At 41.3% G+C, this 22,079-nt stretch overlaps 1 pseudogene; it reads right to left on the bottom strand.

The window, feature by feature from the left end:
- Positions 1-7,074: 7,074 nt before the first annotated feature.
- LOC138814785 (tubulin beta-2 chain-like) lies at positions 7,075-12,528 on the bottom strand (annotated as a pseudogene).
- Positions 12,529-22,079: the final 9,551 nt, after the last annotated feature.

Here is a 22,079-nt window from a genome sequence, read left to right on the forward strand (position 1 = left end):
TTTGAGGTGTTGTTGGGGGATTTAATTTTTTGAGTTCCAAGTATATTTTAGGTATGAGACCCTTATGGGTTGTAGGGCTAGTGAAGATCTTCTCCCAATCCACGGGCTTTCTATTGATCTTGCTAGCTATGTCCTTTGCCATGTAGAATCTCGACAGCTTAATGCAATCCCATTTGTCCAACCTTGCTTTGATTTGTTGTGTTTCTGCATCTCTATTTAAAGAATTCAGGCATGTGCCCAGGAGACCTGGGGTTTCTCCTATTCTATCCTTTAATGTTTTCAGGGGGTCTGCTTTGACTCTGAAGTCTTTGATCCGTTTGGAGGTCATTGTGTTGCAGGTTTATGTATATGTATCTAGCTTTAGATTAACCAATTTTGCTATTTACTGAAGAGACTATCTTTCTTCCATTCTATTTTTTTAGCTCCTTTATCAAAGATTAGATGAATATAAGTCTGTGGGTTCATTCCATTGATCCAGAGGTCTCTTCTTGTGCCAGTACCACACTGTTTTGATTACTATGGCTTTGTACTAGAATTTGTAATTTGGTATTGATATTCCTCCAGCACTGTTTTTTCTGTTAAGGATCATTTTTGCTATTAGGGGTCTTTTATTGTTCCATCTGAATTCTTGGATTGCTTCTATTTCCTTGAAGAATGAGGTTGGAATATTGACAGTTATTGCATTGAATTTGTAGATACCCTTGGGAAGTATTGCCATTTTAATGATATTGATCCTTCTGATCTAGGAGCAATGGAGGTTTTTCCACTTTCTAAGTTCGGCTTTGATTTCCTTTCCAGGTTTTTAAAGTTTTCATCATAAGGTCCTTCACTTCTTTAGTGAACTCCTAGGTATGTTAATTTTTGTGGGTTTATTACAAATTTAGTTCCTTTCTTGATTTCAAACATGCTTTTCTCATTGTTGGCATACATAAAAGACGCTAATTTTTGAGGGCTAATTTTATACCCTGTTACTTTGCCAATGTTTTGAATGAGCTTGAGTAATTTGGGAGTGGAGTCAGTAGGATTCTTTAAATACAAGATAATATCATCTGCAAAGAGGGAGGGGTTTTAGTTCATTTTCCACTATTTGGATCCCTTTTATGTTTACATCTTGTCTTATTGCTGTAAGTAGGTATTCTAATACTAAATTGTAGAGACGTGGGGAGTGGACATAGTTGTCTCATTCCTGATTTAGGGAGAAATGTCTTTATTTTTTCACCATTACGTATAATGCTGGCTGGCTGTGTGTCATATTCAGACTTTATAGTATTGATAAATGTTTCTTTGATTCGTACTTTTTCCACAGCCTTCATCATAAAGGGGTGCTGGATTTTGTCAAATGCTTTTTCTGCATATACGGAGTTAACCATGTCGTTTTATCCTTGCTCTTGTCGATGTGATGAATTATATTAATTCATTTGCGTATATTGAACCAGCCTTGCATCCCTGAAATGTATCCTGTTTGGTCGTGGTGTAGATTGTTTTGACGAATTTTTGAAGTTGACTAGCCAAAATTTTGTAGACAATTTTTGCACTAATGTTCATCAAAGAAATGGGTCTATAATTATCTTTCTTTGATGCTTTCCTGCCTGGTTTGGAATAAGGGTTATAATGGCTTTTTTATTGTAAAGACACTATACAGAGGGGTTAGAATTACTTGAGTAAGGTAATGAGTACATATCTTATCAAACATTGTTACCCCCTACTTTGTTTTCCCCTATGATCCTGTAATGTCGACTCCACCTTCCTTGCAGCAAAGTCTCCACCCAGTACCTGTGATACCTAGGCAACTGGGACACCTGGAAGAGGTCACATCTGCATCCACTGAGGTCACATCTGAATTTGATGTGGCCACACCTTTCTCCACCCATACCCTAGATAAGGGCTAGCACAGTCCCAGATGCCCTCTCTCTGCTCTTTTCTAGATCTTTTCTATCTCTTCTCTTTTCTAGCTATTTTCTCTTTTCTAGCTCTCTCTTAGCTCTTTTCCCCAGCTCTCTCTCTTTCTGTCTTTCCCAGCTCTCTGACAGGCTTTTCCCCACCGAGTGGAGGACCAAGATGGCCTGGTGCCAGCCTGAAAGATGAATAAACTTACCCCTTATCTGAATACCACAAGCGTGGTGCTCTTCTTACATGGCTATCTCTTTTTAAAAACCTAACATAAATGGTGCTGTGACTCACAAAAAGGGCTTAAAGTCAGGATAGCTGGGATTCCTCTCTTTATTTTTCCTCTTTTTTCTTTTATTTTGTTTGTTTTTCCATTATGGCTCTGAGGAATACCAACAGTTCTGATGGCCTTTTGCAAACTGGTCTGTCTGCTGCACAATCAGTGCATAGATACCATTGCTGGCCTTCACATCCATGTCCATACCACTTCTCTACTCTGGTGAGTGAAACTGCTCTCTACAACTCTCTGTTGCTCTGTTGCTCTGTTGTACTGATGTGGCGCCATGCCAGAGAGCTCCTACGGCCTTTAGTTGACAGGCTGGTCACCTCTGAAGCCGAGGACACTTGGTTTTGGGGGCTTGGCCATTTCTCTCTAGAGTGTTCCGGGGGAAGTCAGGACTCTGCTTCTGCTGGTCAGCTCTCCTTCACTCACCAGACTGACTCTCCTACTCATTTAATGGGGTTCTGCGAGTCATGCTGGAACCATGAAACCCCTTTGAAATGCCTCCTGCACTCCCTGGAAAGCCAGAGCACCTCATTTTTATGCCATTCTCAGATATAGACCGTTTTTGCTACTGGAATGGTAAATGATCATAAGTCTGTTTACTTTCAGGCTCTCTTTCCTTTCTCTGCCATTCATGTCCAACTTTCCCTATCTCTCCCTTTCTCTTTTCTACATTTTGGCTTGTGCCCTGAACAACCTGCTCAAGCTGTGTACAAAGGAAAAGAACCAACACTAGAACTTAAAATTTGGTTATGCCCAGTGCAAGATGAGATGTATGCAATCGTGGAGCCTTCCTGGCCATTGCAAGCTGTCTTTTCAGATACTAGTCAATGTGCATGCATAGAAAGCCCCCTTGCTGTGGGCTTGGCCACAATACTAAGACCATCAGTGTTGTAGGATGACAAGAAAACTCCTCACAGGGCAGAACATGGTCATTGTTATCTTGCACAAATAAGAAACCTGTCAAGCTGGGCACCAATGGCCCCTGACTGTCAACCTAGCTACTCACGAGGCAGAGATCTGAGTATGGGAGTTAAAAACCAGCCTGGACAGGAAAGCCATTGAGATATTTATCTCTAATAAACCACCAGGAAACTGGTAGTGGCACTATGGCTCAAGAGCTAGTCTTGAGCTGAAGAGCTGAGCGATAGTTCCTAGGCCTAGAGTTCAAGACCCATGGCTGGAAAAAGAACAAAAAAAAAAGAAAGACAGAAAGAAAGAAAGGAACAAAGAGATAAAGAAAAAAGAAACAAAGAAACAAAGAAACAAAGAAACAAAGAGATAAAGAAAGAAAGAGAAAGAGACAGAGAGAGAGAGAAAGAAACAAAGAAAGAAAGAAAAGAAATAAAGAAACAAAAAAAGAACGAGAAAAATGATAAACAGAAAGAAATCTGTCAAGATGAGAGCTATGGCAAAGTTCCAGCCTCTGCAGATGAAGACATCCTGACCTGGGAGTTGGCCCAAGGACAGAGGAACTGTTACCTTCTCCTAGTAAGAGCCAAAGCTCCCACTGGGCACATAAACCTAGCATGGAGCAGATGCCCATCACATACGTACTGCCCCATGTCAGTGTGGCCAGAGTGATTAGCAGCCAAGCTGCCAAGTTCCCTCCACTTCCCTCCTCCTGGTCACATTGTGGGCCAGCTCAGAAGGAGGTTTCAGAAGAACATAAAGAGCCACGCAGCGAAGCAGTGGTGCAGAAGCACAAAGCACATGTCTCTCACCTCTGGGTTTACAGAGTTATTCTCAGATGATTTTGTTGATAACAAGATGTGGGTGAAGCTGTCTTGCTTCCTGAAAATATCTCTGTATCTGGAGGCACTCTTTGTCTCCCTCACACTTAAAGGCAACCACTTATCCAAAGGCTGGTCTCCTCTGTCACCAATAAATTTCCTTTTCCCAGCCGTCACTCATTAACAGACATCTGTATGTTGGCTGATAGCACATCCATGAATGGAGATGTACCTGTCAAGGGTTTGAAATCACATTGGTCTGTGATTTCCTATCACCAGTTCTCTTCCACTGTCACCTCAGAATTAGACCAGAAGCTGGTCTAAGTTCCAGGACTTATCAACCCAACGATGTCAATATCAGAACTTTGTCAAAGTCTACTTCAAAAATACCTTTCAGTTTCAATCTATGTCTGACAGAAAATCCACCCCCTACTTTTTTGGTCTAGGATATGTACAGCTATAAACTGGGAGACTTTAAGAGAATGAGATTAGAGAGAATGGGTCTCCTGGATAGGATCTGCTATAGGTCTGACAAGTAGGAAGGAAAAAGAAAACAGCATAAGGAAATATGATTAACAAGGCCAAAGTGGTCAAAGGACATCTCTCCAATGCAAGAAGATCCTTCTGACAAACCTGTTCTTGTTGAGACATTGCCTGGTATGGTGGTGCCACTTTAGACTCTGGTCCCATTAGAGCAACATACATTTCACAGCTTCTTCCTTCGATGGCCTAGGCACTCTACCAGAGGTTCATCCCCCATTCCTACCTCTGCTTTCTAAAAGGGTACACATATCAAGGGGCTCTCTTCTTTCCACCTACAAACATTCTATCAGTGTTCCCTCATGACACAACTCCTCAATGCCAAACTGGGTGTTTTGCCTTGACACCTAATATATCATCTCTAGAGCCTAACATTTGTTATCTTTCCTCCTTTTGGTACTGGGGACTGAACTGAGAGCTTTGTGCATGCCAGGCATGTACTCTACCACTGAGCTGCATCTTCAGCCAGAACATTGATTATACTATTCAAGGACTCAATTATTTGATACAATTACCAAGGCACATGAGAATAAGGGAGATGCTGCACTTAGCATTTGGACAAAATAATCAACCTGTCTATAGGAGTCACCTCAACATTAGCTTGTGTGGCAATTAGTGCAGAGCTCTGGCTAGGAGAAAACAAAAGCCATGTCTGAGAAATACATGATAATCTACTGGTAAAATTATCAACAGGAGTTTTCTGAGGGATGAGGCATGAGTCATTAATTATGAACCAAGAACTACTTCTTCAAAAGTGTAAAGAAATAAGCCAAAGCCACCAGAAAAGACTCAAAAACGGGCACTTAAGATAAAACAAAACTGTTCTTAGTCAAACACTGGTAAATAGGCTGGATGGGGCCTCCACCACAGCTTGGCCTCAATCCTTAACCCACTGAGGAATGAGAGTACCTTGGCCAGGCCTGCCTTCATTTCAGACCCAGCAGCCTTAGAGGATTTGGAGTCATCCAACCTGGTCAGTTCCAAGACTAGAGACCCAGGGATGTCAATTTGCTGGCCCATACCTACTCCCTAAGACTCCCACATTGGAAGCTATTTGCACTTTGATCTGCCCTGGGGATTCTAGTCACACAACAGTCTCTCTGGCAGTTTACTTTCTGCTGAGTGAGACCAACTTGGCTTAAAGATCTCTACCCCACTCCTCCCCACCCTACCCCAACCTCAGGCCTGGTATAGGAATGCTTAGGGAACTTACTATCTCCCAACTTTACTAGAAACAAGGAACTTGCACCTCACCCAGTAGTATCTTTCCTTAGAGCTTCCTAAAATTTGCTGGATTCCCATAGGTCCTGTTTCTGGAGCAAAAGGGGCTCTTACAAGTTATTGGTGGCCATTGAGGAATGCCTGACACAGACAACGTACCTGGAGCCGCACTGCAAGAAGAATGAAAGATTCTGGCAAAAAGAACTAGTGAATGATTTTGGCCTCTGGTGAAAACAGAAGTTTTCACCCTCTTCCTGGCCATTGTGTAGGTTCTAAGCAATTGAGATTTCTGTCTCACTCATGCAAAGTAAACATACCCAACAGGCTGGATCTTTTTCCCTTACAACCCCCTGTAGGCCTCAGACAGCTTCGAATGCTGGAAAATGAGTATGAGAATGGGTCATTGGGCCATGTCTCCCTTCCACTCCTTGACATGGAAGTACTGAATCAAGCAGATATCGATACGCTATGGGACTGGTCAGCTTCTCACTCCCTCAAACAGCTAGACTCATTTTTGTCCTTAGAGCTGACAGATGCCTTGAGAAACTACCCTGGCAACCAGGATCTTGCACTCATCTTGTGAGTGCTGCTTCACTGCCAACTGAACTGTAAGCACAGGGATTGGGGTTCCTGCCACTGTTTCTGGGGAATGTGAATGAAATCCCTCTGATGGGGCATGAGACCAGAACATGTGGTTGTCTGAAGGAGAAGTAGATCCTTAATGGCCAGTATTCATACCTGCATTTTGTGGTCCCATTCCCAAAGAGGAATGCATACTAGGTGGCAGGATAAGCAAGTCCTGTGTCAGAATAAAGGAGGAAGAGGCCGTGCTACCTCAGTGCCCAGACAAGTCTTGAACATCAATCCCTTCAGTACTCCAAACATCACCTAGGTACTAGGAAAATTGTAACATCTGGATCTGGTTTACTTTCTCTTCAAACTGTTTTTATGCTACTGGCATGTTATTGAGAGACTGCTAACTTTAAAACTGGGCCAGGGAAAATAAACAACATTGGCACTTGTCATCTTCCTCTTCAAAATAGTAGGAACGCCATGAATTTGAAATTCCTCTTGAGCACCATTCCTATATTAATAAGATTAAATCCTGCTGGCCAACTTTATATTTCAAATACATTGAAAGAAAAAAAGGGATTCTAAAGAAGAATAAGGACTCAAGAGTACAAAATGTATACTTTATTTTTTATAAATAAGGCTTTAGAATAATACTATTTAAAAGAAATCTGCATTTTTACATTCACCATCAGTGAGTTCCTGACTGGAAAGGCTGTGCATGATGATACACAGCAGGGACCTCACTGCAGGACAACAGGAGCTCAGGAAAGCACCATTCATTTGAGAAGTAGTAGGCAGGCTCTGACAGTCCTGTTGCATTGCTACCAAAGGGAAGTCTTAAACTTCTTCCTCCACCAAGTCTTCTTCAAATTCCCCCTGTTCATCAGCAGTGGCATCTTGGCACTGCTGGTACTCGGACACCAGGTCGTTGATATTGCTCTCAGCCTCAGTGAACTCCATCTCATCCATGCCTTCTCCCGTGTACCAGTGCAAGAATGCCTTGCGCCGGAACATGGCACTGAACTGCTCTGAGGTGCGCTTGAAAGGTTCTTGGATGGCTGTGTTGTTGCCGATGAAGGTGGCTGACATCGTGAGGCCACGCGGGGGGATGTCACATACAGCAGTTTTCACATTGTTGGGAATCCAGTCTGCAAAGTAGCTGCTGTTCTTGTTCTGCATGTTGAGCATCTGCTCATCCACCTCCTTCATGGACATGCGGCCTCGGAAGATGGCAGCTGCTGTCAGGTAACGACCATGGCGGGGATCACAGGCGACCATCATGTTCTTGGCATCAAACATCTGCTGGGTGAGCTCGGGCACTGAGAGAACATGGTACTGCTGGCTGGCCCGGCTGGTCAAGGGTGCAAAGCCAGTCATGAAGAAGTGTAGGCGGGGGAAGGGCACCATATTCACGGCTAGCTTGCGCAGGTCTGCATTCAGCTGGCCGGGGAAGCGCAGGCAGGTGGTGACTCCACTCATGGTGGCTGACACCAGGTGGTTCAGGTCTCCATAGGTGGGTATGGGCAGCTTCAGGGTGCGGAAGCAGATGTCATACAGGGCCTCATTGTCGATGCAGAAAGTTTCATCTGCATTTTCCACCAACTGGTGGACAGACAAGATCGCATTGTAAGGTTCTACCACGGTGTCTGACACCTTGGGGGAGGGCATGACGCTGAAGGTGTTCATGATGCGGTCTGGATACTCCTCTCGGATCTTGTTGAGAATCAGGGTGCCCATGCCTGATCCAGTGCCACCTCCCAGGGAGTGGGCCAGCTGAAAACCTTGGAGAGAGTCACACCTTTCTGACTCCCGCCGCACCACATCCAGCACGGATTCCAACAGCTCAGCTCCCTCTGTGTAGTGGCCTTTGCCTAGTTATTGCCTGCCCCACTCTGGCCTATCAGACACAAAGATATGATGAGACACACACTCCAAGAATAATGACTGTGCCTGTCCTATTGTGAAGACAATAGGACTCTTCTGAGCTAACCTTTGCTATTACATTAGATACACTTTGTTGAAATAAAGGAAATGTTTTCAATATATCTGGGACCCTACAAATCACCCAGATTCTAAAGAAAAGTAAAGACAGTGTGAAAGAAAATACATTTTAACCCAAATCAAGTACTTCTAGAAATGAAGGACCGAGCCTGCCTCAATACTGGAAATGTAGTTACTTTCACAAGAGGGACAGGAGCACAGTGTGGTCAGAGGGAAGCTAAACTGCAAGCACTTGTCTGCACCTTGCTCACACATAGCTGTGCTTTGATTTCTGGTGTCCTGAAGTCGTTCTGTTATTGCCAGGGCTTTAAAATGACCAGCAGTGCTGAAACCTTGTTGGTGGCTTTCTCTACTTGATGCTCTTTCCCTTCAGAGGCTTCTTTGTCATGGAGGGCTTGCAGAGTTGCACTGATCTGAGCTGTCTGAGAGGCCAGGGGCATGACTCCCGTGGACTGGAATAGGTGGGTTAGGTGAGGACAATATCAAGATGGATAAAGTCTCAGCCCAGCACTGGAGTGCCTGGATGTTAGGATCCATGGACCATGATGACTTACCAAATATGAAGTTGTCTGGCCTAAAGCTCTGGCCAAATGGTCCCGATCTCACTGAGTCTAATGTTCCAGGCTCTAGGTCCACCATGATGGCCCGAGGAACATATTTGTTGCCTGTGAGAAAAAGAGTTGACTTAGGCCTATACTTGACAAGGAACTTAGGGGGCAGAGCTTATGATTCTAAGTGACTCTCAGCATTCATTACAAAAATTACAGCATTTGAGACATGGAAACAGAAAAGATATCTTGAGCATGAATCCCCATGCAAGAGGCTTGAGCAACTTTAAGGATGTTTGCCGTTGTCTATTTCCATTGAATATTCATTCCTTTGCTTTGGGCATGGTGGCTGAAATCTCAGCTACACATGAGGCAAAGATGAGCATCAGGCTTTGAGTCTAATGGTGCAAAAGAAAGGTGGCAACACTTTTTTTTGTGGTTCATCATGGGGCTTGAACTCTGGGCCTGGGCACTGTCCCTCAGCTCTTCAGCTCAAGGCTAGCACTCTATCACTTGAGCCACAACCCCACTTTCAGTTTTCTTATTGGAGATAAGAGTCTCAAGGACTTTTCTGCTGAGGCAAGATTTGAACCATGATCCTCATATCTTAGCCTCCTAAGTAGCCAGCATTACAGGAATGAGTTACCAGTGCCTATCAGCAAGAAACTTTCTCTTTTTTGTTAATTATATTTTATTGTAAAGGTGCTGTATAGAGGAGTTAGTTACATGAGTAAAGAAATGAGAACATTTCTTGTCAAAAATTGTTACCCCCTACTTTGTTGTTCTCCCACTATCCCTCCCCTTCCCCAATTACCTTTCTCAAGAAATGAACCAGGTTCATGCCTATAATCCTAGCTACTCTGGAGGCTGAGATCAGAGGATCACTCTTCAAAGCCAGCTGGGGCAGGAAAAGTCCTTAAGACACTTATCTCTAATAAACTAACAGAAAACCAGAAATGGCACTGTGGCTCAAGAGGTAGAGCTGCTTGCCTTGAAGAGTTGAGGGACAGTGCCTAGGCCCAAAGTCCAAGCCACATGACCGACACCCCAACGCCAAAAAAAAAAAAAAAAAGCCAGGTATGGCTATTCACCAAGTAGATGTAGGGGAATATAAGTGTAAGGCTTTCCTGGAGAAAACATTTATACAATATATATTTATTGTCTTATAATGTTTCAATAATGGTTATCAAATAGCACACATCCTTGCATTCAAATACTCAGAGCAACCTTGAGCAATGACTTGCAATTTCCCATTTATCCTGATTTGGCCCAAGGGAAAGCAGTTAACATGATGTAAACACCAGTTTTAGAATACCCCCTTCCTAAATATTCACATGAACAAAACTGGCCATCCTGCTGGATATACAGGATCTAGTAAAGACACAACCTAAAATTCTGTTCATAGGAGTGACACAATCCAACCCAACCACTCTCAACCAAGGTGAGGACATCCCAAAATATAGATCTATAAAACTCAAATTAAATAGTTTTGTACTTTCGTTTGTACTTGTTCATTGGATTAATACATAGGAAAGCCAATTATCCACGATTATTTTTGTATACAATAATGCAGAATGGAAACTCAATATAAAATTAAATGATCTTTACATTGACAGTTACAAAAACTGAAAATCTGCTTTGTAGACTTCAATTAGGCTGTTTATGTTAGGAAAGACAATATTAATCATTTAAAAGCAATGTTTACAAATTAGTATTGGTTTTTTCTACATCAAAAGAACGTTTTCTTACTTTAAAAACCTTAAAAATATTGTTGGCTAAGTATTCATATTCAAAATGCTCAAGACCAGAAATGTTATAGATTTCAGGGTAAGACACTTTATTTATGCTTTGTGATTTGGACTATTCTCATATATATTAGTGACTGAACATCCCTCTTTAAAATTATTAAAATTTTCTTTTTCAAAATATTGTTTTAGAAATTTAATCTATATTTTAAAGAGGCAATGTAACTGGGCTCTGCTTGCTTACAGGTGTAATTCTAGCTACTCAAAAATCTGAGATAAGACCTTACCATTGCAGATTGAAGTCAGCTGGGGCAGGAAAGTCTGGGAGACTCATCTCCAAGAAACTACCCAAAACAAAAGAAGCTCATAGTCAGTGCCCAGGCCTTGAGCTTAGGATGATCAGCACACAACCAAATGGCACTGGATAATATTATATTTTATCAATTGTTTTAGAATGCATATTTAGGCAGTCTCATTTTTAATTATGTGAAGCGGGCTCACGCCTTTAATCCTAGCTACCCAGAAGGCTGAGATCAGAGAATCACGGTTCAAAGCCAACCAGGGCATAAAAAGCCGGCAAACTCTTATCTCCAATAAAACACCAGAAAACTGGAAGTGGCACTGTGGCTTAAGTGGTAGAGCCGCTTGCCTTGAGCTGAAGAGCTGAGTGACATTGCCTAGGCCCAGATTTCAAGCTCCATGACCGGAAAAAAAATCCAGGTGTGGTTAGTCAGCAAGTAGAGGTAGGGGGAACTCAGGTATAAGGCTTTCCTGGGCTAATTCACAAGAATATACTCAAAAATTAAAACAAAGTATCTGGTGGAGTGGCTCAGTTGGGTACAGCACTTGACTTATAAGATCAAGGTCACAAATTAAAACTACAATACTACCATAAGAAAGGCAGAAACTCCTTCCTTTTCATTAGTATTCCCCTGGGAACTCTTTTGCCACCGTATGGGAAACCAGATGGGAGACACTCACCAGTTGCCTCATTGTAATACACCTCGATTCTCTGCAGCTGTAAATGGCTGTCTCCATAGTAGTTGCCAGTGCAATCAATATTGTGCTCATTGCTTATCATTTCCCAAAACTGAGATGGAAATAGAAGTGTATTATGACCTAGAATGTTAACTGTCCAAACAATGCATTTTAAAGTAACTATAAGAAACCCATGTCCTGTTGACACAAATATATTTGTAAAAAATAATTACATTTTCTAAATTAAAAAAAGCACAGAAATGGGTGGTATTTTAGTTTTCTTAATCTCTTTGTTATCTGGCTGAATAGAAGATGTCTGTGTTCTCCTATGAGTATTCCATCTTATGCAGTACCATATTCTGTTTGTATTCTATGTCGAGTAACTGGCCTTACATGGACATGAAATTGCCAAAGCAGTAACTTGAAGACTCAGTAAGAAGGGTCTCCAGAACCCCAAGTGTCCTCAGAGCATACACAACAACCAATGATTTAGAAAACACCCAACTTAAGGGAGCTTAGGTGGGGCATGAAACTCAGAGAAATTTGCATTAAGGTAGAAGAACTGTTCACAATTATCTGACACTCATCAGTTGACACAAGGGAATTGTCTGTATCTTTCAGCTCAAAAACACTGCATTCCTTGCATTCAAACCAGACCAAACGTGCATTAGTCTATTCCCAGGAAACTAAATACAAAGACTTGAGTCTCAGGTAAGACTAAGACATGCAAGGGATTTGAAACCACCCCAGCCTTGTTTAAAAACCACACCCACCAGGGCCACACAAATTAGGGAAATTGGAGAAGCTATCTGGGGGACTTCATTTGCAGAAGTTTAGGGACCACTATGGAGCCCCACCTACTTCAGCCTAGCCATGACCACCACCACCTCCACACTCCAACCTGTCCTCCTTCTCCTTCCCCTAAATTTGAGACTTGGATCCTAGGCCAGTGCCATGCTCACCTTTACGCCAATCTGGTTGCCACAGTGGCCTGCCTGTATGTACACAATCTCCCTCATGGTGCAGGGCTGCAGAGCTGATGGATGTATGTCTTCAGCGGTGGTGCCCACAGAGGCAAACAAGTAGAGCTGGGAAGCAGGAATCTAACAGAGTGAACTCAGATCCCCATTTATACCTCTGATTGTTACAGGGGCAGAGGAGATGGGGCGGACTTGATTATAGGTGGAGCCAGCAGGTGCTCCAACTCAATCGCCCTATTGCTGGGTAATCAGAGGGCCCTACCAGTTCCTACCTACCCTGGAATCCAGCTGCCAGCTGCAAGTCCATTAGCACAGCTCCCACTCTATTTGGATCATCTGGTCACCCTGCCATCCACTCCCCACTCTGACTCACAAGAGAGGCTGAACCCTGGGATCAAGGAAAGAAGAGGAGGAACTTCCTCTGCACAATGTCCTTCTTTGCCAGAAGCCCAGAACAAGCCTGCCGTCCATTTTTGATTGGAGGGTCTAGAACTGAAGGGGCATTTTCAGGTGTGATCACAAGAGCAAGCACAACTGTTGGATTCCATGATTGATCCACTTTCCATTATGGGAAATGTCAGGGGCTTAGGGTCTAGCCTTCATACTCAGGTTTTTTTCTTTCCTCTTAAAAGTAGCTTGCTTTATTACTTGGGCCATAGGACAACTACAGTATACTTTTTGTTTCATTTGGCTTCTGCTCCTAGTGTAAGAACTCAGGTCCTGGTCAGAGTGTCTTTTTCTTTTTTTTGGTTGGAGTTGGGGCAGGTTAGTGATTTAGGGCTTGAAACTAAGGCCTGGTGACTCTTTCTGAGGTTTTTATTATTATTGAGATTAGGTGATTACCTTAATTTCTCTTATTTCACAGAATTGTGGAATAGTGATATTTAGTTGAAATTACAAACATATTTTAACCTTCACAAGTCAAATTATCATTATCATGGACTATAAACTTTGTGAATTCTATAAGCTTTGACAATACAATTTATTTCTTCCACAACGGGTGATATTTACATTTCTCTACTTTTGCTTAGTGTAGAAATTCCTGTCTTTCACTTTCATTCTGCCCCTCTCTTTCTTAGGTTTTATTGATTTACTTATTTAACTGAAAGTTAGAAGGCTCTACTACTTGAACTACAGCTCAACTTCTGCCTTTTTTAAAGTGTTTAATATGAGACAAGAGTCCCATGGGTAGTCAAGGGCAGTACAGTGAGACTTGAAATCTGAGGATCACTATTCAAAGTCAACCTGGGCAGGAAAGTCTATGAGACTTTCCTCCAATCAACCACTAATAGGCAGAAGACAGTAGAACTTTAACCATGAGCAAAACACTTCAAATTTAAGTCCCTCGACTGAACAAACTGAAGCAAGTTTCATGGACTTCAATGCCCATGATGGCTTTGAACCATGATCTTCAGACTTCAGTGACTTTAGCACTCAGGATTATAAGTGTGGGTCAACATTTACAAATCTTTAATTACCTTTTCTTTCACCATTTCAGGTTATTTATTATTTCTTTTTTTGACAATTTTTCTTAGGGGCTAGCTTTCATGCTTAGTTTTTTCTTTCCTCTTGAAACGACCATGCTTTACAAATTTTACCACAGGTAAACTACAGGCTGGTTCTCTTTTTTGTAGCTCTTCTTCTAGGGCTCAAACTCAGGTAATGGTGACTGAGGTTCTTTTTTTATTTTTTTTTTAAATTAAGTGCTGGTTGTTAGGTCTTGAAATTAAGGCCTGATGACTCTCCTTGAGGTTTTATTTATTTTTACCTTAATGGTGGCAGGTTTCACTAGTTGAGCCACAGCTCAGCTTCTGCTTTTCCTGTGGTTACCAGTTGATTAGAATATCAACAGCAAGCCAAGAGTAGTACAGGGACGACTGAAATCTGAGAATCATGGTTCGAAGCCAATCTGGGCAAGAAAATCAATGAGAAAATTATCTCTAATTAACCACCAATATGTAGGAAGAAGTAGACCTCTAGCCATAAGGAAATCATAGCAAGTTCAAGCCCCAGTACTGAACACAGTAAAATAAGTCTCCTGTACTTTCTGCCCAGGATGGCTTTGAAACACGATCCTTAGTTTTCACCAATCTGAGCAAATAAGATTGCAATTTTGAGCCATGATTTAGAAATCTTTCATATGCTCATTTTTGCACCTTTTCATTTATTTGATTTGCCTTCCCCCCTTTGTAAAGTTCATGTCCTTTATTATTAGGGCCTAGCTATTCTCACTCAATATTTATTTATTTATTTTGTCAGTTGTGGGGATTGAACTCAGTGCCTAGGTATTTTCTGTCAGGGACAAAGCAGGCACACTGCCACTTTCAGCCAGAGTGCCACTTCCACTTAATTGGAAAAAAACAGTCCCCAGGGGACTTTTCAGCCTGGACTGGCTTCCCATTGTGGGAAGCTTCCTGAGTAGCGAGTATTACAGGCATGAGCCAGAGAAACCTGGCTTGTTTTCTTAGATCAAAACTAGCAGGCTCTACAATTTATGCCACACTACTTCACTGTGCATGAGATTTTTGGATTTTTTTTTTTTTTTTGCTCAAAGCTTACAGGAACAAAAACTCAACTCCTGAGGGTTTTTTTCTTTTGGGGGTTGGGAGAGGCTTGAATTCAGGGCCTGTGGACTCTCTCTGAGGTTTGTTTTGTTTTTGGTATTTTGTTTTTATTTCGAAGCTAGCAGGCTATTGAGCCTCAGCTCAAGTTCTGCCTTTTTTTTTTTTTTTGGTGTTTAATAGGATTGGAGTCACATGTTAGCTCTACTTCAATTATTTTTGTAAGTTTTAATCTTCTTTACAAAGTATGATATATTTTTTGTTAGATAGTTATTGGTGTGCTTTTATTGGGTTGTTTTGGTATGAACAACACTGGGGATTGAACTCATACCTCGTTTATGGGAAGAAAGTATTCTGACACCTAAGTCACAATTCAGCTATGGCCGTTTTTTTTTTATTTTCTATTTGTTTGTTTGTTTTTTCTTGGTCATGGGCTTCAACTCTAGGCCTGGGCTCAGTACCAATGGTCTCCAGCTCAAGACTAGCACTATACAACTTTAGCTACAGCACTACTTCAAGGTTTTTGAGTGGATTATTGAAGATAAGAGTCTCATGGACTTTTCCTGTCTGGACTGGCTTTGATCCACGATCCTCAGATTTCAGCCTCCTGAGAAGCTAGGGTTACATGCATGAGCCACCAGCATCTGGCTATCATAGTGTTTTGTTTTTTTTAAAAATACTGTTTAAATTACTTATTTTTGTCCTTATAATTTAATTCAATATTTTAATCTTTTTTTCATCCCGGGGAATTGTGTATAGGACCCTGTGTATGTCTGTATCTACATGCTTTTGTGTGCATATGTGCCAGTACTGGGGCTTAACTTTCCTTAACTTTTTCCATGCAAGGCTGAAACTGTAACACTTGAACCATACCTCCAGTCTGTTTATTTTTGCTGCTTAGTTGAAAATAATAATATCTGATTTGCTACTTTGGAGGCTTAGGATTTTAGGTGGTAGTTTGGAGCCAGACTGGGCAGTCTCCTTACCTATTCCCTCTAATATACTACTCAGGAAAAGCTGCATGTATCACTGTGGCTCAAGAGGTAGAACACTAGCCTTAATGTAAAGCAACTCATATACAGTGCCAAAGCCTGAATTTAAGCTCTAGGGCCAGCAGGTTAAAAAAATTAAAAAACTCTGAATTATCTGAACAGTCTAGCTTTAAACTATGATTCTATAGATCTCAGCCTCTGAAATAGCTAGGGGATTACAGGTTTGAGCCTTTAGTTATAGTGATAGTTTTCTATTATTATTATTTACAGCTGTTTCTAAAAAAGACACAATATGGCTAACAGTGGCTCATGGTTATAATCCTTGCTATTATGGAGGCTGAGATATAGGAACCTTGGTTTGAAGTTGGACCCAATGACAGAATGTCTGTGAGTCTTATCTCCAATTAACACCCAAAAATATGGATGTAGAACTATGGCCCAAGTTTTAGAGTAGTAGCCTCGAGCAGTAAAAGCTTAGGGACAGTGCACAGGCAATGAGTGCAAGTCCCAGGATCAGCACAAAAAATTAAATAGAACCCAAATCTCATCAAGCTTATGGCTACTGATAGTTTGCCTATGTTTTCCTAAAATTCTGTTTGATAGCCACCACAAAGAAAAATAGAGAAACCAACAAATTATGTATCCACAGCCAGATGAATTTTTTGCTGATAAATCTGCACTAATTATATTTTAAAAATTTTTTTACACTTTTTCATTTTAAAAATTAGCCAAAATATAATGCCAGTTGAAGAGAAATTGCATGTGATGACGACTTCAGCACTGCATTCATCAGATTTTTAAAAGAAGATGCCACCTATTTACACCTTTTAAATACATATGGCATTATTAAATATATTTTAACTAAATATTAACTTCACTGTTCTCTAAATTGAGGTGTTGACCTATATTTTAAATCAGAGTGAGTTGTATAAACATTAGAGAAATACTGAGCCAATGAAAAGGAAAGCAGGAAGGAATATTCTTTTCAGAGCAACTTGGTTTGAGGCTGGCCACCAAGGTAGGTCTTCATTCCTATGGTCCCTTTCCTTGACTAGTCCTCCTCCCCTTGAGTCTAATCAAAGGATAATCTTATAGGTATGGGAACAGCACCAGCTAGAGTTGAAGGCTTTCTTTTTTATATTTTATTTTTTTTATTGTGAGAATACTGTACAGAGGATTTACAATTACCTGGGCAAGATAACGAGTACATTTCTTATTAAGCATTGTTGCCTCCTTTGTTTCCTCTTCCCATCCCTTCCCATACTCTCCTCCTCACCCCCTCCCCCCGATTCTCGCCCCACACACCAAAGTTGTAAAGTTCGTTTTTCGACATAAAGACTTGTACATCTCATTGTTGCAATGGGACCACCTATATCCCTAGTTAAACGATTTGTTTTTTTCCCTTCCCCTCCACAAATTATACCAACATCAAATAGAGTGAAGACTTTCTTTATACCCTCTTTCTTGTGTTTAAATGCAGGAACTAGTAAAGTCACTGGCTGACTGGATTCTGACTTGCAAAGAACTTCTAACTATGTAGAACAACATGAGCCAGCACATTGTGGAGGAGGACATTCACTAGTTATTGCAAATAAGGGAAACCTGTTCCCATTTAAGCAAAGTTAGAAATAACCTTAATCAGAGAGGAGAATGAGGGGGATGGGGCTCAGCTCTTATTGGTTAGATGGTGACAAGTGTTGTCTGTGTTTTCTTTGCTGTTTCTTAAATTTAATTTTACCATGAAGATAATGTACAGAGGAGATACAGTTACATACATAATGTTATGAGAACATTTCTTTTTTGAACATTTTTATTGTAACAATACTGTACAGAGGGGTTAGAATTACATGATCAAGATAATGAGTACATTTCCTATAGAGCATTTTTGCCTCATCCTTTTGTTTTTCCCCTACCATCCCTTCCCTCACACCTCCACAACTACACTGCCCAAACTCTCCCATCCCCACCCCCTGCCACTGAAGTTGTAAAGTTCATCTCATTGTTACAGTGGATCAACCTGTATCCTTATTTAAGCATTTTGTTTTTTCCATTCCACTCCCTGCATTAGAGAAGTGTATATAAAAGATGCAGGTCACCGACATCAAATACTGTGAAAACAGGGTTATACCCTGGGAAGGAACATAAAAAGAAACAAAAAACTCACATGGTACATTATGAATACATTAGAAACAATAGCAAGCAAGAAAGAGGATATTTATGTCTCTATCTTGGGGTTCATTTCGCTTAACATCATCTTGTATGGTCATGTGTACATAGCTTTTCACTTTTTCTGCTTGTCCCAAACATATACTAGTTATTGCAAATACGGGAAAACATGGGACCTATGTTTCTTTGGACCTGGCTTACTTCACTTAATATAATTGTTTCCAAGTCTTTCCATTTCCTCACAAATGAGGCAATGTCATTCTTTGTGATGGAGGCATAGAATTCCATTGTATATATATATGACACATTTTTTGATACTTTCATCTACTGAGGAGCATCTGGATATGTTCTTTAGCTTAGCTATGGTAAATAATGCTGCAATAAACATAGTTGTGCTGGGAGCCTTAGAATAGCCTTGTTTGTGATCGTTTGGGTAAATTCCCAAAAGTGGGATTTCTAGGTCAGAGAGGAGCTCTATGTGGAGTCTTTGGGGAACTTCCATACTGCTTTCCAAAGTGGTGGAACAAGTTTACACTCCCACCAACAATGTAGTAGGGATCCCTTCTGGCCACATCCCCTCCAGCATCTGTTGTTATTAGAGTTCTTGATCATAGCCATTCTAACTGGGGTGAGGTGGAATCTCAGTATTGTTTTCATTTGCATTTCTTTCATGGGTAGGGAGGTTGAGCATTTCTTCATAGGTCTATTGGTCATTTCCTCTTCAGAGAAGTTTCTCTTTAAGTCTCTAGTCCACTTTTTAATCAGGCAGTTGTTTCTTTGAAGATTTGTAGTTGGGGGGGTTTAATTTTTTGTGTTCCATGTATATTTTAGATATGAGACCCTCATCTGTTGTATGACTAGTGAAAATCTTTTCCCAGGCCGTGGGCTTTCTATTGAGCTTGCTAGCTATTTCCTTTGCCATGCAGAAACTCTGCTTCTTCATGCAATCCTATTTGTCCAACTTTTCTTTGATTTGTTGTGTTTCTGGGTCTCTATTAAGAAAATTTTGGCCTGTGCTAAGGAAAACTAGTGTTTCTCCTATTCCGTCCTATAATGTTTTCAGAGTGCCTGCTTTGACTTTGAGGTCTTTGATCCATATGGAGTTGATGCTGGTGCAGTGTGATATGTAAGGATCTAGCTTTAGTTTTCTACAGGCAATTAACCAAATTTTCCAGCACCATTTACTGTAGACGCTGTCTTTCTTCCATTCTATTTATTTAGCTTCCTTATCAAAGATTACGTGGCTGAAAGTCTGTGGGTTCATTTCTGGGTTTTCAGTTCTATTCCATTGGTACTTAAGTCTGTTCTTGTGCCAGTACCAAGCTGTTTTGGTGACTATGGCTTAGTAGTAGAGTTTGAAGTTTGGTATTTATATTCCTCCAGCAATGTTCTTTCTGTAAGGATTTGTAGAGAGCTGCAAGAGGCCGCACCTGGAAGATGGTGCCGGCTTCCGCCCTCCACCTTCCCGATGGCGAGTGCTCTCGTGGTAAACAACTCCTTATATGGCTAAGGCAAAGAATCTGGCTTGCTTCCGTGCACCTGAACCTATTGGTGGTTCCCACGTGGCGTATCAGGGTTGGCTACCCAGCGGGTACTTAAGGCTGTGGGGAATTCTCCACGGGGTTGGGGTCAGAAGATTACTCAAAGGTCCTGAATAAACTGCAGAGTGAAGAGTCCGGTGTCGCGTCTTCCTTGCTGGTCGAGGCGGTAGTGACAAGGACTCATTTTTGCTATTTGGTGTCTTTTATTCTTCCATTTGAATTTTTGGATTTCCTTTTCTATTTCATTGAAGAAAGAGGTCAGAATATTGATAGGTAACGCATTGAATTTGTACATAGACTTTGGAAATATTGCCATTTTCACGATGTTGTTCCTTCCAATCCAGGAGCATTTTTTTTTGGGGGGGGAAGGGTTTCTACTTCCTAAGATTTGTTTTTAATTCCATTTTCAGGTTTTTAAAGTTTTCATTGTAGAGGTCCTTCACATCTTCCTTGTCAGTTCTTGCTGGTGGTGAATAGAATCCACTAGTTCACAGTGTATGTTGTCTGTGTCCTGGGCACTCTCTATTGATATGGAGGCCACTGCAGCAGCCACAGCGGCCGCAGCTGCAGAGACCAGCAAGTGCTCATATCTGTCTCCTTAACCAAGCTGCTTGAATTTTTTTTCTCTGGCCAAGTCTCTGTACTCTGATGGCACACTTGATGTGATTCTCTAGCATATGACTGCTCACTGGATATTTCAAACCGATTTCTATGCCAGATTTTGTTTAGCCTCCAGCTTCTCCTCTGTGATCTTCCTCCAGATCATTAGTCTGTCTGTTGAAAGGCTTCTCCTCGTCCTTGGGCAACACCTCATCTGAGCCTAACAGCAGGGGTATGACTGGGCTCCCCTACATACACATGTAATATGGTTCATTTTAGAAGAGGTGGGATTTTTAAATTTTTAGAAGCTATCAAATCAACTGCTTGAACTCAAGAGGGTATGGGTACTTAGCTGCTCACTGCTACTCAGGAAAGAGTCCTGGTTAGCATATTAGACAGTTTATATAAGTGATGTGGCCAAAGCAAATTGAAGGCTTCAAGTAGTCTTAAAGATTTTTACAAACACACGATTCAGTGGAAGTGGCACTATAGCTCAAAGTGGTAGATCACTGGACTTGAGCAAAGAACTCTCAGGGATAGTGCCCAAGCCTTCAGTTCTGGCCCCATGATTGACAAAAAGTGAACAAGGTATTTTCCCATCTCATTTTTAAATGCCACTTTAAGTTTTTTACTCAAATTTTATACAAAAAGTGTTGGGAGTTCTAGGAAAGTTCTCTAAAAGTTAATATAGAACAGACTTTAGAGTCATTGTGAGATAAATTAGAAATTCATGTGGACAGACAATTTGGTTTGCAAATATGGTGTGGGACAAACTAGCCATCTTTCACAAAATGAGCAAGGTAAACAAGTATTAGACCCAAGAAGAAAAACATAGTACTAGTTCCTCTTCATGTATGGATGTAAGGGCTTTGGTGTTAGCTGTTGTTCGTGACTAAATTGTGTCCTTTTCAAAATTCACATGTTGAGATTCTATACATCAATACCTCTGAATGATCCTTTATTGGGGAAGAGGGTCTTCTTCTTTACCACTCCAAGGGCTTGAACTCAGGGCCTGGGCACTGTCCCTGAGCTTCTTTTGCTCATCTAGTACTCTACCACTTGAACCCCAGTGTCACCTCATGCTTTTTCTGTTTATGTGGTACTAAGGAATTGAACCCAGGACTTCACACATGCTAGGTAAGCACTTTTCCACTAAAACATATTCCCAACCCCCAGAAAAGGGTCTTTGAAGAGAAATTTAGATGGGCACTGGTGGCTCATGTCTGTAATCCTAGCTATGGACCTGAAGGCTGAAATCTTAATATCCAAAATTGAGGCCACACTAATCTGTGAGACTTTTATCTCCAATTAGGAAAAACCAGAAGATCAGCTGTGGCTCAAGTGGTAAAGTATGAGCCTTAAGCAAAAAGTCAAGCAAGGGTTGTGAGTCTGAGATCAAGCCACACTTCCAGCCCATGTGTATGCACGCACGCATGTACACACACACACACACACACACACACACACACACACACACACACACACACACACACACACTATTTAGTTAAATGAGACAATCTAGGTGGGTTGTCTTCTAACATATCTGGTGTTCTTATATGAAAATGACAATAGATGGACACAGACGCATACATATAGGGGACCATGGGAAGACCCAGGATAGGTACCACACCCCAAGAAGAGAGACCAAGAAGAAAGCACACCTTGATCTTGCCTTGCACCATTTTAAGACTGAGCACAGATACGTTCCTGATGCTTTAGGCTGCCAATAT

Source organism: Dipodomys merriami, unplaced genomic scaffold, assembly GCF_024711535.1.
Source record: "Dipodomys merriami isolate MVZ:Mamm:240054 unplaced genomic scaffold, mDipMer1.0.p SCAF_610, whole genome shotgun sequence".
NCBI classification, from domain to species: Eukaryota; Metazoa; Chordata; class Mammalia; order Rodentia; family Heteromyidae; genus Dipodomys; species Dipodomys merriami.